The sequence below is a fragment of the Carassius auratus genome, linkage group LG44F (assembly GCF_003368295.1).
Source record: "Carassius auratus strain Wakin linkage group LG44F, ASM336829v1, whole genome shotgun sequence".
Classification (NCBI taxonomy): Eukaryota; Metazoa; Chordata; class Actinopteri; order Cypriniformes; family Cyprinidae; genus Carassius; species Carassius auratus.
This window is the reverse complement of record NC_039298.1, coordinates 1,626,776-1,644,835: the sequence shown is the minus strand read 5'-3', so window position 1 is coordinate 1,644,835 and position 18,060 is coordinate 1,626,776. Positions and strand designations below refer to the sequence as shown.

General features: G+C 37.4%; 1 long non-coding RNA gene across 1 annotated transcript; it reads right to left on the bottom strand.

Moving 5' to 3' along the window:
- Positions 1-1,210: 1,210 nt before the first annotated feature.
- LOC113068292 (uncharacterized) lies at positions 1,211-3,563 on the bottom strand. Its single transcript, XR_003279503.1, has 3 exons — positions 3,349-3,563; positions 2,635-3,162; positions 1,211-1,822 (listed from the first exon to the last, which is right to left on the bottom strand). It is a non-coding gene; the product is annotated as an uncharacterized LOC113068292 (long non-coding RNA).
- Between the last annotated feature and the right edge of the window lie 14,497 nt (positions 3,564-18,060).

Below are 18,060 nucleotides of genomic sequence, written 5' to 3'. Positions count from 1 at the left end.
CATTGGCATATTGTAGCTGGTTTCCACAGGAATCAAGACCGAGAGCAGATGAGATTAAACTGCTTTGCTCAAGGGCACAACAGCATCAATCAGAAGAAGAGCACATGGTGGGATGTAAACCTGGTTTGTCCTGTTCACTGATTCATCCTCCGTACCTGCAACCTCTAGCTTCCAAAGCTTCATCAATTAGGGCCGTGCCCATTAATCTAATATTCACTGACTCCGTGCTGTTCTGATGTCTTCTTTTCCATGGCCAATTATCCAAAAATACATCACTGTATCCCACAGATTGTTCTCTTGCAGACTGCTCTGCCACAGTCCACGAGCTCAGCAGAAACGTCACAGTCTTATCCAGAGATAGCCTAGTTAATTAGCCCTCTGTTGTCCAGAGAAGTTTTGGCACAGCTCGTCGGGGAAAACATAATAGTGGGAAGAAAACATTAAATCAGCTCCAGATATTATGTTATGGTTCTGCTGAGGCTTTGTGCTTTGAAGTGTGATTGCTGTGGCCTGCTTCACATCCATTCATTCCACTTTGCAATTTTTTGTTCTCCGTAATTTTGCTTTATTTGATGTTTGATTAATTGCAAGTTCCCTCTTATGTCATACTCCAGGGTTCCCTTACACATTTATGCACATGCACATTCTATTTACTTATTTAGGACACTTTAAAATATATAGATTGAAATGGATATATATTTATATTTAATGGGAAATATAGACTGTACTGCATGTTAGCTTATTTTATTTTGCACAAGAGCATTTAAATCCACGTCTTACTAAGAAGAAACTATGCTTCTGACCACAGACGGAGAGCCGGACGGACATCACATAAACTTTTTGGGAGAAATTCTGTAAATAAATTCACAGAATTAATGAATTAAGAGCTGAATCTTTTCATTTTTTCAATTATCTTGATTAGATTATAATGAAGAAATGTCTAAGAGTGTAAATTTCCCTGGGTCACACAAAGCAATTTTCGGTAGTGGAAAAAAAAAGAGAGAGAGATAAAGAAGAGAGAGAGTGCGTAAAAGATTCACTAAAACACACTTGTGTCTGTGACTAGTATATGAAAAAACCTAAAAACTAATTATTTTTGACAATCCTTTTGGTGACACTCGCTGCACATGAATTGTTTACAGTGGCTTTGAGACGCAGCTTTATAATTAAACTGTCAAATACACTGCCAACCGTGAAATGCCACTTGTTAACTAAAACCAACTATGGAGGAGGATGCTTTTGTATCTTTTGGATGAATGAAAACGGTTCTTTTACAAATAATTTGCCCCAGAGGGACTTTTTATTTTGGTCTGAGAGGGGGAAGCCAATGGAAGAAAGGTGACTGACAATACACCAAGAAAGAAAAGAAGAAGAAAAAAGTGGGGGGAAAGCATTAGTTTTGGCCATTTTTCTCGATGGTGGTGTTCACTTCTTTTCCTTGTGTTTTAATTAATCCCGAACCAATCTGGAGCTCAGGTAACGGGCTTCAGAGAAACCATCTGTGTAACACATCCAAGGTTGGCACTCAGTCCAGCCAGACACACTTCTTACAGCTTCTTCCACAAAAGCAGCTGATGTTCGTGCCAGATCTCAGAGTGGACAGCCATATTATTATACATCATTGATCCAACTCTCAAAAGAGATTAAACAGAGATTCCCGAGTCCTTCAAATTCATGGGTAAAAATCTATTTAGTACAGAGTTTATATATAGGCCTGTCACGACAACTACTTATGTGTATTGATTCCTGTCTGATGGAGAGTGTAACAGTGCTGGCTTATGAACTGGCGTAGATCTTTTGTGGGTAGTTAGAAGGTGATGGTCTAATGTAAATTGAATGAAAAAATAAGATGGGATAAGATTAGATGGGGTTTATATACAAAAACAACATGTTATTAAATTAAAATAGAAACAAGTATTACATAAACACCTCTTGAAGAGCAGAAATAGCTTTTTGTGAAATCTGAATAATAACCCTGTTGAGTAACCCATTAGGTTGGACCAGAAATCCATGTGAATTAGTCATTTTATTACATTTTTTGTTACTGGTTAAGGTCTAGATGACTGGTCTACCACCTATATATATATATACATACATACATACATACATACATACATACATACATACATATATATATATATATACATACATACATACATACATACATATATATATATATATAGCCATGTCAGATTTAGCTCCCTTCTGGGTAAATTTAAAATTTTAGTTTATGCATTTAGCAGATGCTTTTATCCAAAGTGACTTGTGCATTCATGGTATCAAATTTTTTATCCATCATGTGTTCCCGGAGATTCGAACCCCCAACCTTGCCCTTGACAATGCAGTGCTCTACCAATTGAGCTACAGGAACACATAGTGCAGGGTACTATACTAAAATACTATAAATACTATCCCTCTATCTATCTATCTATCTATCTATCTATCTATCTATCTATCTATCTATCTATCTATCTATCTATCTATCTATCTATCTATCTATCTATCTATCTATCTATCTATCTATCTATCTATCTATCTATCTATCTATCTATCTATCTACCTCATGCCAGTGCAGCAGCAAGTGAATGAGTCGAATAAAACTCCTGTGCTCTGGGATTTAAATGTGTGTCTCACCTTACAACTATGTTCTGAAACAACATTAAGCAATGTCATTGCCAGCAACAATGGAACAAAAATGCAGACTGACGACACCCAGCTCTATTTGTCCTCCAAGCCAAATTCTGCTCTTCTTTCTTCCTGTCTCTTGGATTGTCTGGAAGAGATTTTCACACAGTCGTCTCAAGCTGAATATGAATAAAACAGAGGTTCTTCTTGTTGGCACCAAATTCAACTTTTCAATAATTCATTTGCTTTTCACTCTCCATTGATAATTCTATAATCTCTTCATCTTCTCAGGTTGAGTCTGGCTGTCATCCTTGAAAGTACTTCCTCTTTTGAAAAGCATGTGAACAGTATGTCTGCACATATTTTGAACGTCAGCCGTCTTCGTCCTTTCCTCACATCCAGTTCCACAGTCATGCTTGTACAAGCATCCTCTTAGATCTTCTTCAGCGGTTTCCTTGTTGTCCCCTGTTCATTCGTTTATGGGGTCCGGGACGTTAAACTGTGCTGCTCCTCATCTCTGGAATTCTCTTCCACAATCTATACGAGAAAGTGAACTTTTGAGTTCTTTGAAATCGTATTCATTTAGATAAGCTTTCTCTTATCAATTTTAAATGATCTAATGTGTAAACAGCTGTTGTTTTGTTGTATTGTTGTCTTGATTTTTATGTATCTGCCCAATATACTTTGATGCTTTTTATTGCTGTCATATGTGATCTATCTTACCATATTCACCATTGTGGCGCTCAAACCGTGGCAGAGTCATGCAAAGAAACAGATGAACATATTCAGAAATGAAAGATTTATGTTGCATTTAACACAAGTTAATCCTGGTTTTAAAATGTATTATATGTAAAACGTTCAGATTTGACTTAATTTAATATATTTTGTGTAGCATTTCACCTTTGTAGACAGATATCTTCATCGGGTCAAACATTATCCAAAGTGAAGTCCATGACATCATAAAAGCAGAAGTCAAGCCAGTGTTCTATTTGACCTGTAACCATAGCGACAGTGACTAAATGTCAAAGATGGCAGCGGCCAAAACTACAAGATCTGATCTGATGCGACAGAAGTTTAATGGAGGTGCGATTTTCTTAATTAACGGACTGTAGGGTGACCATCCATTCTCTTTTTACCCAGACACGTCCTGGTCAGGATTTTTATATTGGCTAAAATATCCAGGGTATTTTATAGGGTATATAAATATATATATCCAGGGTATGTCCATAGGCTGAAGGTAATGATCGAAAAGTAGTTTGACCAATTGCATGCAGGCATTGCACATAATCGACCAATCGTGGCATGTGGGAAGATGGGATCTACAGAGAACAGTCAAAACAACATCAAAGTGACATCAAAGTACCACAAGAGCGATTCGAAAGCCGTCTGCTCTCTATAGCTCTCACAGTCTTTAGCTTCAACAAGTGTAAGAGCAGGAAAACAAAGCCAAAACCTGAACATTTTAGGTAATTTTGAAATCTTGGAAGGGACATGTGCAGGAAAAAGAGCACATTGAGAGACAGAGTTAACTTTTTTTTAAGCAAGTTCTAAAAACCTTACAAACACAGAGAATACAGCTTGTGTGCGCATACAGTGTTTATACGCAGGTGTCTCTGTGAGACGAATCTCCTGCTCGGATACATTGCAGGTAGAAAGTTATTTTAGGGGACGTTTACATTTTATGGAAAGGTTTTTGTTTTTCCTCCTTGATGAATAAAAACAATTATATTTGTTATGCTCCCTTGTCCCTTGCTACAAGCGAAGCAAACCATATACTCAGCAGCATGTGTTCATCACGTGCCCTTTAGTTCTTGTGTCACGTTCAAATAGATGTAAGCTATATGAGAGCAATTTGTATGTCAAGTGAATTTAACAGTGACATCTAAACTGTGTGCACTTTTGGCCATCGATATACTGATAAACAACTGTAAAACATCCTTTTCACAATCTCATTATGGCTGCACTTTATTTTACAGTACGTGTACTAACATGTACTTGTAGTGTACTTACAGTGTACTTATCTAAGAAAGTTCTGGTAAAACAAGGTAACTACATGGAGTAGGGTTAGGTTTAGGGGTAGGTTCAGGGTTAGTACCTAGTTGTTACATAGTTATTGAAATTACTATAATTAGTACCTAGTATGTACATGAGGAACAGGACTGTAAAATAAAGTGCTACCCTCATTATAGTTCATTTAATTTGCCTAGTAAGAACATGCAACAGTGCATACAGTACACTGAAAAACAGTAGTGTAAAAACCATTAGTGTTTGGTGTACAAACAATTTGTATCAATTATATAATTTCACAATGAATTACAAAGAAGTATCACATCGAATTAAACATGCATTTTTGAAACCGAAAAACGTAAACATTAAAACTTTTTATTTTTTCACAACTTCAAATTAATATGCCAGAAGAATTTGGGTAACACCCAGTGGTGGAATGTAACGAAGTATTTGTACTTCGTTACTGTACTTAAGTAAATTTTTACGTATCTATACTTTACTTAAGTAAAAAAAATAATGCATACTTATACTTTTACTCAAGTAGATTTTTCAGCAATTATCTGTACTTTCTACTCCACTACATTATTAAAATGCGTGTCGTTACATCCTTCCGAATCTTGCATAAAAAATTTTTTGGTCGACTGACGTTTTGGCGTTGCTGGCCAATGCACGTTGAAACAGATCGGAGATCTGATTGGCAAAAGAACTCACGCGCTCAGCACGTGTTTTGAAACAACACAAGCGGAACTGATGTAAATCGAAGATATTATAATATTTGTTTGACGTAAGTTAGTGGTAACTGTTACCCTAACAGGGCAACTTCTTTAGCTGGTTATTAGCACAGCAGGGACGATAGCTTGCTAGTACATTTCATTTTTGGAGATGAGCAAACTACTGCTATATCTGTTCATACGTAGTTGGCTAAAATAGCTGTTTGTTTTGACTCGATGAAAAAATGTTCAAACTATTTATACGGCGTCGGCTCCTAGCTTCTTTACCATACAACATTGGGTATTTATTTGACATTCACAAGTAAGCATGCAGGCAAAACTATATCTTGGTTTGATTCGATTGTGAACAATTTTGAACTATGACAGTGGTTTTTCGTCAATATCATGATATTATATATATATATATATACACAGTACAGGCCAAAAGTTTGGAAACATTACTATTTTTAATGTTTTTGACAGAAGTTTCTTCTTCTTATCAAGCCTGCATTTATTTGATCAAAAATACAGAAATAAATAATATTGTGCAGAATAAACTGGTCATACAAATTTGATTAAAGTGTTCAGAATAACACTCACCTGTGTACTTTTGAGTTTTTTTTTACTGCTCTTAATAGTACAGTAAAAATAAAATAAATTGTATGTCATAATAAAATAAATTGTACGTCATAATTGGCTTAGCCTAATTATTATTTAATGAGTAATTAGTAAATAACCAGATTTTTACAGTGTCAGTATTGCACAACAACTCTTTCCAGTACACAATAGATATTGTTTGTGATTGTTACAATTGAACAGCCCAGACATTGAGACAACTGATTGTACTTTTACTTAAAAAAATACTTTAAAGTAAATTTAAAAGTATGTACTTATGACTTTTACTTAAGTAAGATGTTGATGTAGTAATTATACTTTTACTTAAGTATATATTTTACAGGGTAGTTGTACTTTTACTTAAGTACTAAACTTAAGTACTTCCTCCACCACTGGTAACACCTTCTGTGAAGTCAGTATTCATAATACATTATAAGAGTATTATTAAGGCATTATAATGAATACATAATGTATTATAAAAACAAAAAACATATAATATGTTAGTAATCATAACAACAGATTTAATGCATTATAATATCTAATTATTTGTGGTTATAGCTTTTAAAACGATGATTTCTAAAAACACAATGCATCCACTTAACTCACATTTGATAATATTTCCCATTGATATTATAATTGATAATTGATATTCTTGCCATTGTTATCTTGTTACTGGACTTAAAGCAGACAAAGACCACTTATAAATAATAATATCAACAATGACAACAACAACAATAATAACAATAATAAATAAAAAAAGCCATAAGTTTGGTTTCTTAAACAGCCATAAGATCAGATCTCTGATCAGATGAATTAATAATATGGCACCTTTGATTTTAACTATAGTCATTGTAATATCAGTAAGATCTTAAATAAACAGTCAAGATATGAGACTTATAATCTGCTATAAATAAAGTGGTTTTAACATGGCGTTTATTGCGTGTTATAAATAACCATACTCATAAAAGCTACAACCACAAATAAGTAAGTTTTATAATGTATTATAATTATTGTTGTGATTACTTATGAGATGAAACAAAATATATATATATATATATATATATATATATATATATATATATATATATATATATATATATATATATATATATATATATATTATAATGAATTATGCATGCACTTAGAATTCCCTTAATGTGTTATAAAAACAGGCTTCATAGAAGGTGTTACTGTATTTTGCTATTTTTGTTACTTCGCATGAACATGCATCTCAGATCGTGTATAATGTTTAGTAACACTGTGTGCTGTAAATGATGCAAGTGGGAATAATGGCTGTTTTCTCTTACTGTTCAATATGTTGGAAGTGATGACCCAAATGTGGGACTTTATTTTTGAAATGTATGAATAGTGTTTAACTTTAGTAGTAAAAAAATAAATGATGAAGTGATTGGGCAAAGTTTCCATGATGACTTCAAAGTTAACTCCCGGGGACATGAAAGTTGCAGGAACTCTTTTAAAGATCTCAAATAGAATAGTTTAAAGTACAAGTTTCTGTCTCGGCTCATTCATAATCATCTGTCAGTATTCAGTCATATAAACTGACAGTCAGCCTCCTCTCCTGTCTAGCTCATCCATATTCATGCAAAGTGTGTCATGGGCCTTGGAAGATCAAACATGCTGAGCTTTTTGGTGCACCTCATAAATTTTTTTTAAAAATGCATTTCCATGCAGGTCCAGCTAATATGCATGCAACAAGCAGTCGATAGCTCTATGAACAACACAACTGGCCATACAGAGGTTCATGATTTTGTCCATTGATTTTGTATTCGTGAACGTCTCTTCCTTTTACATCACTATTTTGGGTTCACATATTATACATAACATATTCTAATCCATGGTGTATTTCCAAAATGCTCCGATGTCCCTGAAACTATTGTCTGACAGACAGACAGTACAAGCGAGAGGGACAGGAGTGTTTTGGCTCCGCTCATGTCAGTGCCAGCACCGCGAGTCTGGTGATGGAGATATGCATGCTTGTATTTCTCTCCGGCATCATCTCAGCCGTCTCTCCACTCATACACGCTCAGTTAACACTGCATTCGACTCGCCAGCAAAGACCGCTGAAGCAGCACAGCATACGGTGAATCATCTGCATAGGATAAACTCAGCTGACTGCTGCTCTGGACTAGTAAAGAGAAATAGTCATCCAAGAACCAAAAGGAGCTTAAAAATAAATTAATTAAGATCCGTTTTAAACTTAAGTATCACAGTACTCATGAAACAGTAGATGACCTATTTTCTTCAGTGAGATTCTGAATTGCTCATCCATTGGAAACTTTACCGTCCCATGAGGCCACAGGAAAGGATTTGGATGCAACCATTCCCTTACAAAGCAAAGATAGCTGGGGTTTAGTTTTTGAAGGTTGTACATACCGGTAGACCACAGCACTTGACACACAAATTTCCCAATGCTCTTTCACCTATGAAGTGCAATAAACAGTGAGGTGCAATTGTGGTCTTTTTGGTTTTCAGTTATAATGATAATGATAGTGAACAGCTAAATTACTGCATTATCTTTTTTTTTTCTTTTTTTTTCTGTACCCTCAGTGTTTGTTCCCTATAAAATTACATAGTGTTTTGTTCAAAACAAAATCTCAGTTTGGCTGAAGATAATTATTTGTCTATGTAGCTATTTTATTTTAATTATTTCATTATTATTATTTGTTTTATTAAAATCCAATACCTTGAAGGGCAAATTGTAATTGTGTTAAGAGCAGTTCTAGCTGAGGATACCATAATAACTTCTAACTATAATCTATATTCAGAGGAATAATGTACTGTTCATCAAACACCACATGAGAACACAAATAAGAATTATTTTATTGTTCTAACATTTTTAAGTATGTATTTAACAATACCATAACAATATTTCTCTTGTCCTGACTATGCAACTAATTAAAATAAGAACATTTTGCACAGTGTTGAAGTACTCTCAGTGTACAGCTTAGTCTTTATAGACTGTTTTCTTAATGCTTTTCATGTGAGTTTAGATTTAATTCTCCATAACAGCTGCCATCGTCAGCACATAAAAAGCAGCCAGGTGCTAATTACCACAAGATGCACATGAGAGTGGATAATTATAATCACAGTAATCACAGGCCAACAACAGAGTCAACAGCAGTCTGCATACTCGACACTTCATAGGGGCTGAGGAGCGTAAAAATAGACATCTAAAACAAAAATCGCACCCAAGCACTGTTAACACTTTTTCTCCATTCACATTGTCCCTGCACTTTGCTATAAATGAGAGGATTTTGTTCGTGAGATCATGCATCACTCAGCACTGAACAACGATCTGGCGTCTTCAGCGGTGAGGGGATTCGAAGCACACAGTAGCCATTGCCTTCCAGAATTCAGCAGATATGTCTATGATTCGCTATAATTAATGTCAATCTTTTGACCAGTGGATTAAAAGCCCCGCCCCTCAGCTTGACTGGATTGGTTAAATGTTTGTGACGGTAGAAAACATGGACGTATTTGAGACTGATTTTGATACACCGCAGCAACCTTCCCCTTGTCCTGGATGAAGGGGACAATCCACAGAAGGGAAACCCATGATTGGGTTAGTTTTTCCGAATTCCATTTGGGCTGGTTTTGTTTTGTTTTTGTTTTTTCAGACCTGGCAAGTTTTAAGGAGATCATTCTTAGCAATTGTGTTCTCTGATGAATTTGCACATGGTTTGTCATAGCATATCAAAAGTACCATTTCTGCTGCATAAATTTCCAAAAGAGGGCAGGCAGGGCAGAGATGAGGCTATCTCTGAGTTTAGAGTAAAAACATAAAATATATTAGAGGTGACCCCAGTCTCCTGTACACATGACATTTATAGTACATATTACCAGTGAAGGTTTTCAGACACTATGGCAACCACCATATGATTAGTTGTTGTTGTTGTTTCATATTGCGGCTGCAGCAGTGCAGTAGATGTGTCCTGCGGTGCTTTTGTGTAGTAAAGATCTGGGGCTTTTGTGTCCGAAAAATGTGTTTCCTCTTCTGTTTAGCAGGCATTAATAAGCTAGTGCTCAGGCACCTCATGAAATCCCAGCATCAATGCTGCTCTGAAGTGAAACAACCCCGCAAACATCAGGATGCACGTAACTCCGCCGTCGACTCTTTGAAGCAATGATAAATGTCGCCATGGGCAACTGAGACCATGTGCAGCTCTCTCTCAAGGGCCGCAGACTTATGAAACATCAGCTTTTCTAAACATCTCACACATTTTTATCTCAGGCAGAGAGGTCCATTTGTTACACAGTGGCCTTCGAGAATAACCAATCTTCCACTGAGACCTTGTTTTTTTCATCACTCTCTATTTTCTTTGAGTGTTGTACAGTATGTCTAGTGGACGACAGCTGACTGAATTCATTTTAGTCCTTTTGTGCATTAGAGTCTTGAAACAGCCATTAATTGTTTTCTCTTTTCATTTCTCCAGCCCACCACGTCTCATAAGCTTTCAGTGCACAGACCATTTCTGGAGTTTTGTTTCTAAGCTTTGTAGGAGACTAGTGAGTGTTTGAGGAATGGATTTTCTTTTTAGTTTTTGTTGCAGAGATTTAGCAGAATTTAAAAATGCACTTTTTCATTCCTAAAGTGGACAGCTTCTGCAAGATCCTGAATTGAGGGTGTCAAACTCAGTTTCTGGGGGGGCCGGAGCTCTGCAGAGCTTGGTTTGATCCCTGCTCCAACTAACACTTATTGTGTTGCAAAGCAAGGTGAAGGAGACAGCAGGTAAAGTCCAAAACTCTCACAGTTTAATAACAGACTTTAAACTCAGACAGATAAGCACAGGGAACCACAATTGAAGTGTTATGGTGAGCAATTAAATACAAAGAGAGATCTGGATAATTAACTAAACACAGGTGATTCGAGGTAAACAAATGAGATCAGGAAAATAACCAAATAAAGGCACACAGGAACTAAAACAAAACAGAAGACAGTAAACACAGAAACAAGGGCTGCGTTCAGCCCTGACAAAACAGTGCAAAAGTTTGTTAAACGGATTCGGTGGTGCGTTGAACACCCTGTTCTGATGACGCAAGAGTTGTAACCATGAGAAGGCCATTCTTTGTGTTCTTTTTGAAGAATTCTCAGAGCCAGATGAAATCGGTATAAATGCGTTTAATACTGCAGAACATGCTCAATGTTAGTCACCGCCCTTGCCATCCAGATTAAAAGAGAACGTCCCAATCGAGTGAAGGGATTTGTGGAAACTGTGGTTCCTATTTATTGTGATCCAACATTTGAATCGCATTTCAGGAGTGGTTTAAAAGGGTTATATGGTACTTTTTTAAAGATCATTATTTTGTGTATTCGGTGTAACAGAATATGTTGAAATGCTTTAATGTAAAAAAAAAAAAAAAACACATTAATGAAAACAATATTTTTCAAATACTTTACATTATTGTAGGTCCTCTATGCCCTGCCTCTCAAACACGTAGTTTTCTACAAAGTCCCTCCTTCTGACAAGAGCAGTCTGCTCTGATTGGCCAACTGATTGGTCTTACTCAATTCTGTTCCATTATCATCTATAGTACAACTGTTTATACAATTTATGTATTTGCATTGTATTTTATTTTTGTCTGTGTGTTGTTGTTTCTGTGCACTGGAAGCTTATGTCACTAAAACAAATTCCTTGTATGCACAAGCATTTTTGGCAATAAAGCTCTTTCTGATTCTGATAAAGAATATCTCTTTGGTTTTGAGACTTTAGTCTTTGAAACTTCACGGATCTTATCTTTGCACAATCAGCTTGTAACACTCTAAAGAGAAAACAAAAATGTAAATTGCATCATATGACCCCTTTAAATACATGTTGCGCTGATTGGGCTGACATGTTTGACACACCCACCAATCAAGAGAAAACGTATATCGAACCCTGTTACACACCATTGCACACTGTTTCCAGGAAACATGTCTTTCAACCTGGAAACTGTAGCAAAACGTTGCCCTCCACTTTGAGCTTGAACTTGCCCCAGGTGTCCATAACAACTAAAAGGGTGACACCAACACACATGCCATATATTTTTCAATTAAGCCTAAAGGACCTGATCAGTTGAATCAGGTTTGTTTGATTAGGGTTGAATCTAAACAGCTTTTATTATTAAAACTAAATTTATTTTGTACAACATTTGCAGCTGCTTTTTATCACTTAATTAGAAGCACCACAATTTGAAATGATGTCATGTTATAGGGATTACTGAACATCCTATTTAGAAGTTGATTTTAAAATGCAAAGTATTTAACATTTAAATGAAAATAAAGGTAGGTAAACAATTGCAGTTTTGCAACACTATAAGTGTGTCGCATCAGGTGCTGAAAAGTTTGAGACACACTTGTGGTCTTCATCCTCACTTAAATACCTCATAGAAGTAGTCAAGTGATCAAGTGCACAGACCGCGAGTGTGGGTATTTGGAGAAGGCATGTGCAGGGCTCGTGACTGTTTCTTAACACACTGAAATACAATTTTAAAAGGTGCATGTTACAATAATGTCATATTAAAATCTTAAAAGTGCATTTTTAAATCAAGTTTAAAAAATACTGTGTCATGCATTTTGCATGTAATTTTATATTACATCTGAAGTTATCATGCTTTTTAATGTTCTAAATTGCAACTTCATTACAAATGTGTCATTACAAAGTTTCGATGGAAATGTGTCCCCATTACAAATCAGTGCATTCCTTTACGCAGCATAAACTAGGTTCTCCAAAGTGTTTTTGCTGACTGAGGTGCTAATAGACTCAACTAAGTGCTGAGGTCATGGTCTATTGTAGATAGAGACATAATGTTACCCAGCTGAACATGTTTCTAGACTTATTCATTTTTTTCCACAACAGACTGGTACATTTTAGAAAATGCTGAATAATTCTTTAAACTTTGATTTATTATTTTCCTGTCCACAGTTATATACAATACATGCTCTTTGGGAGCTTATTAAGCTCAAAATATATGTAATCTGCTTTAATAACTAACCTTAGTAAGCATGTGCAATATCCTAATTGTACAAAAGTAGATGAATGAAGTGTACTGCCCTGAAACATGTTGCTCTCCCACATATTATGTTTCTCTTGAATTGTGTAATTAAAGGCAAATTAAAAGGTTTTTGCTGCTTTAGGATGCCAACTATACAACACTAACTTTTTTCTGTAAATTGCATAAGAAGATTTTCTGTAAATATCATTTATTTTTGGTCTGTTCCTGGCACAAAGCTATCATATGGCCTCCGCTGACATGGAATATAGAGCGTGTGTCGTATGGAGCTGTTTTATGATGCTTTTTGGAGCTTGTAAAATCAAAAGCTTTGAAAATCAAATTTGTTGGAAATTGTTACATTATAAAATACAGTACATTGCATTTAAAATGTACATTAACCGTTATTAATGCAAATACCACATTTCTTGCAAATATGGATGCATTTACATTATTAAATGAAAACTTGGTGGTTTGTACATGCATTTCTGCGTTATTAGATCTAAGGTAAGATTCTTCCCACACAAATGATCCTGACATTACTTGTGGCAATGTGTGATAAAGAGTCACATGCTTCAGGCTGTTATCATCACTTCATACTGAATGTCACTGCAGAGCTTTCAAACAGCGCTTTGTGTACCTCGTGCCCTGAAGCAGGAACGACATGCAGAAATGATGATGGCTCGACCGCGGTAAGAAACATCAAACGAAAAGTCCATAGGGAAAGAACACTCACCGAGACGGCTGCTGCTGCCACCAATGAAAGGGGAATGTTTACTCTTTTTATTACGTTGACATAACTCACATGATGTCTTCTCAGGAGAGCATTCATCTGAAGCCCAGATACAGAATGACCTTCTTATTAAGCAGTTGATCTTACTTTATTTCTAGAAAAAGCTGAAAAGGGTATTTAGGAGAAGACATTGATTGTGATAGTTGTAGTCATGCTCAGCAGGGACCTAAAAAAAAAAAAAAAAAAGACGTATTGACTTCAATACAGAATTTCATTAGAGCCTTAAATGAGATTCTGCTCTGTTAAAAGAAACAGCTGCAATTTCATCAAGTTTAGCAGACCGTTCAATTCTCAAAAGTTGAGTTTGAAGGGAAAATCCAATAGAAGAGTTTCTGAACCAGAACACTGAATGGTTGTAAACTGGTTCAAAATAAAAATCCTGACTGCACCAACAATGATGCAATCGCTTCAGTTACTTATGTAACCTCGGTTCCCCAAGAAAAGGGAATGCGTGCTGTGTTAATCATGCTATCGGGAAACTCTTGTTTACTCTGATGCTGAAGCCTGTTTTGATCACATTTGTGTATTTGCATGATCCAATGGCATTTCAACCCACTCAGCCCCGGAGGCCCATACTGAGGGCTGATATAAGCATGAGCAAATAATAAGACCCTTACCGTTACGCTGATTTACTCAACCTATCCTACTTACAAAAGATGGTTAGGTAGATTAAGTGGATGAAATCTGTGTCTGCAGAGCAGGGATCTCATTTAGAAAACTTTCTGTAGATTTCATCCTAAAAGTGTGCATTTGTACAAAATCTAGATTTTGCGTATGCACAAGAGTTTACAGATTTATAAAACCATGCCAGACCCTTTTATAAATCCCAGTCTGGGTAAGATTGTGCGCACTAAATCTCCGCCACATTTCCTCTTCGAAATCACCATACAACATCTTGTTTTTATCATGCATATCCTCACCTGCATATCATTTAAAATATGATATATGAGAAAATATGAGATATGGACTATAAATGCCATTTGTGCCATACACAAGTTTTGTTGCTAAAAATCATCGAGTATCCTCGTTGTTTTAGAATAAATATATCAAAATATCCATAAAAACAAAACACCCTTATAATAGAGCCAATCTCATTCTTTTCCACTGGCCAAATGGTATTTATATTGTTTTAAACGATTCAGATCAAATTAAATGTATGCATTCTTGCTGATAAGGTCAACAACTTTAAGCTGTTTTTAGTGGAAACTATATTTATTGCAGTGTAAATACAGTTGTCTGACTCGGAATGTCACTGACAAAGATTTTTAAAATTACCATTTTCTTAAAGCGGTATCCTTCAAATACAGTGGTATTTTTCATAATGTGAGGAGAAGCCTTCACATGACATTAACACCTCTGTATAGCTGCATTTGTACAGTAAGCTATTATCATTGGACCTATTCTAACCGGACATTGGACAGTTCGACCACTGTATTCAGCAATGTTTGCCATAATATTGAAGTAAGTGCGCATCATTGATCATTGTTATTGATAAAATATTTTCTCATAACATGAAATCTGCAGTTTAGTTTAAAGATGAATAATTGTGCACATATAGCACTGTCATTAATATATAGCATGCCACAGGAAAAGTGATCAACAACCGCATCAATTATAATTTTTTTTTAATTTCTGCATAATGACTTTATGTAATCTCAGTGCTTATCTCCAGTAATGAGAGTGGAATATTTAATGTAAAATATTCTTTTTTGATGTAAAATGTAAAAATGTATAATGTAAAAAGTCTTTCCTTCTCTTTTCTCATCCCTGGCCTCCTTCTGCTGGTTGTTTTTGTCCTACTTTCACTCTTACCCACTATCTACTCCTCATTACCATCAGCTGAATCTCATTCTCTCATCATCACACCTTTTCTCTATCTGCCTCTTTTGCCTTCGCTATATCTAGCTCTCTTTTTCGTGTCCGGGTTGTCAGATTATTGTTTAACCTAAATGCACGGAGCAGTGTAACCATGACTTCACTGTAGTTGTTTCTTGTCTTGTCTAGTCTAGTCCAGTCTTATCTCGCCAGTACGTCTGATCTCTCTGTTCAAGAGCTGCCCCGATCTCCGGCTGAAATCCTCTGTTACCATTTTGAGAAGAAGCAGTCAAGCACCCTGAGTTACCTTTTTGAATTTTTAGTTTTTTTAATCACCTTGCGGCGCATCATTATTTACTCATTAAACAAAACTGAACCTGCTATCGTCTCTGGACCCCTCTGTCTCTTTACAGAATAATCAGACCAGAAGGAACGGATCAGGCTGGGGGTCACCCTTTCGAGACCACTGTAGAGCTGCAGGGAGCATTGCTGAGGAACTCGCCGTGGCTCGCCATATGGTGGACTTGTTATCCATTCAGGGGACCGATCTTACGCAGCAACTCCACACACTTCGGAGGGACGCTTCCCAGTCCGTCCTCCAGGATTCACCCGAGCCGCGGGTGAACAACCCCCCATGTTACTCTGGTGAACCCACGGAGTGTCTGCTGCTCCTTACTCAGTGTGAGGTCGTTTTCTCACTCCAGACATCTTCCTACTCCAGAGAACACTCCCGGATAGCCTATCTCATCTCACTTCTCAAGGGAAGAGCATGCGAGTGGGAAACGGCTGTATGGAATGCAGAGGCCGAATGTGACCAGTTACATCCAGTTTAAAGAGGCGATGTTACGTGTTATTGACCGTTCTGTCCTTGGCCCAGAAGCATCTCGCACTGTGTTCACCTTACGGCAGGGATGACGCACTGTCACCGACTTTTCTGTGGAGTTCCCACTCTCACCACTTCATGTGGGTGGAACGAGCCAGCCCTGGTGACCCGTTACATTGAGGGGCTAGATGTCGAGATAAGGGACGAAGTGTAGGGCCGAGAGGTACCGACTCGCCTTGATCCTCTGATCGATTTCGTCATGTTAAATGTCGTGTCTGCTGCCTCTCCCGTGTCTTCTGTTTCTGTCTTTCAGGAGGAGCCAGGGGATTTGTCTGGAGTTCCTGTGGAGTACTTAGATCTGTGAGCGGTTTTCAGTCATTCCCGGGCCACATCTCTTCCTCCGCATCGGCCATACGATTGCAGCATAGAGCTTCTTCCGGGTACCACTCCTCCTCGCGGAAGCTCTATTCTCTCTTGATCACCGAGCGTAAGGCTCTGGAGAAATATCTCTCAGAATTGTTAGACGCGGGCACTATCGTTCCCTCCACCTCTCCTGCAGGGGCGGGGTTCTTTTTTGTGAACAAGAAAGATGGCACGCTGCACCCCTGCATAGATTACAGAGGCTTGAATGACATAACGGTTAAGAACCAGTACCCGTTACCACTTATGTCATCAGCTTTTGAGATCCTGCAGGGGGCACAGTACTTCACAAAACTGGACCTTCACAATGCATATCATCTTGTACGAATCAAGGAGGGTGACGAGTGGAAGACGGTGTTTAATACACCCCTTGGACAATTTGAATATCGTGTTCTTCCGTTCGGGCTAGTTAACGCCCCCTCCGTGTTTCAGGTTCTTGTTAATGATGTCCTTAGAGACATGTTAAACCTGTTCGTGTTCGTTTACCTTGATGATATTTTGATTTTCTCTCTGAATCTCCAAATTCATATGCAACATGTTAGACAGGTCCATCAACGACTCTTGGAGAACCGTCTTTTTGACAAGGCAGAGAAATGCACCTGTCACGCTCAATCTGTCACATTTCTTGGTTCCGTTATCTCTTACCAGGGTATTAGTATGGAGCCTGTCAAGATTCGCACTCTTACTGACTGGCCCAGGTCAGAGTCTCGTGTCACTCTTCAACGCTTTCTGGGTTTTGCTAATTTTTATTGATATTTTATTCAGAATTTCAGTCAGGTAGCAGCCCCCCTCACTGCACTTACTCCGCTAATAAGCGCCGTGTCAGAAGCCCCCGTTATGTCTGTGGACAGAGGGTTTTGTTCTCTACCACTAACCTTCCCCTTCCGTACCCCTTGCGTAAATTGGCTCCTAAATTCATTGGACCTTTTCGCGTCATTAAGGTTCTTAGCTTGATGTTCACCCCAGGGGGAGGGGTCATCAATTTCTGGTTGATTGGGGCGGTTATGGTCCTGAGGAGAGATGCTGGGTCCCCTCCCGGGACATTCTGGACTGCTCGCTTATCGATGATTTTTACTGCTCCCGTCAGTCCCCAACTCCCACACCGCAGTGCACTCCAAATCCACTTTTGCTATTTTAACGACGGAAAAACGGTTGGCACGCCCAGGCATATGGTCTAAGCGGGTTGACCCTATTCTCTTAATGAGTAATGGGTGTTTTTTGGGCGCAACGTGCAATAAACCAATCAGAGTCTCATCTTCCAT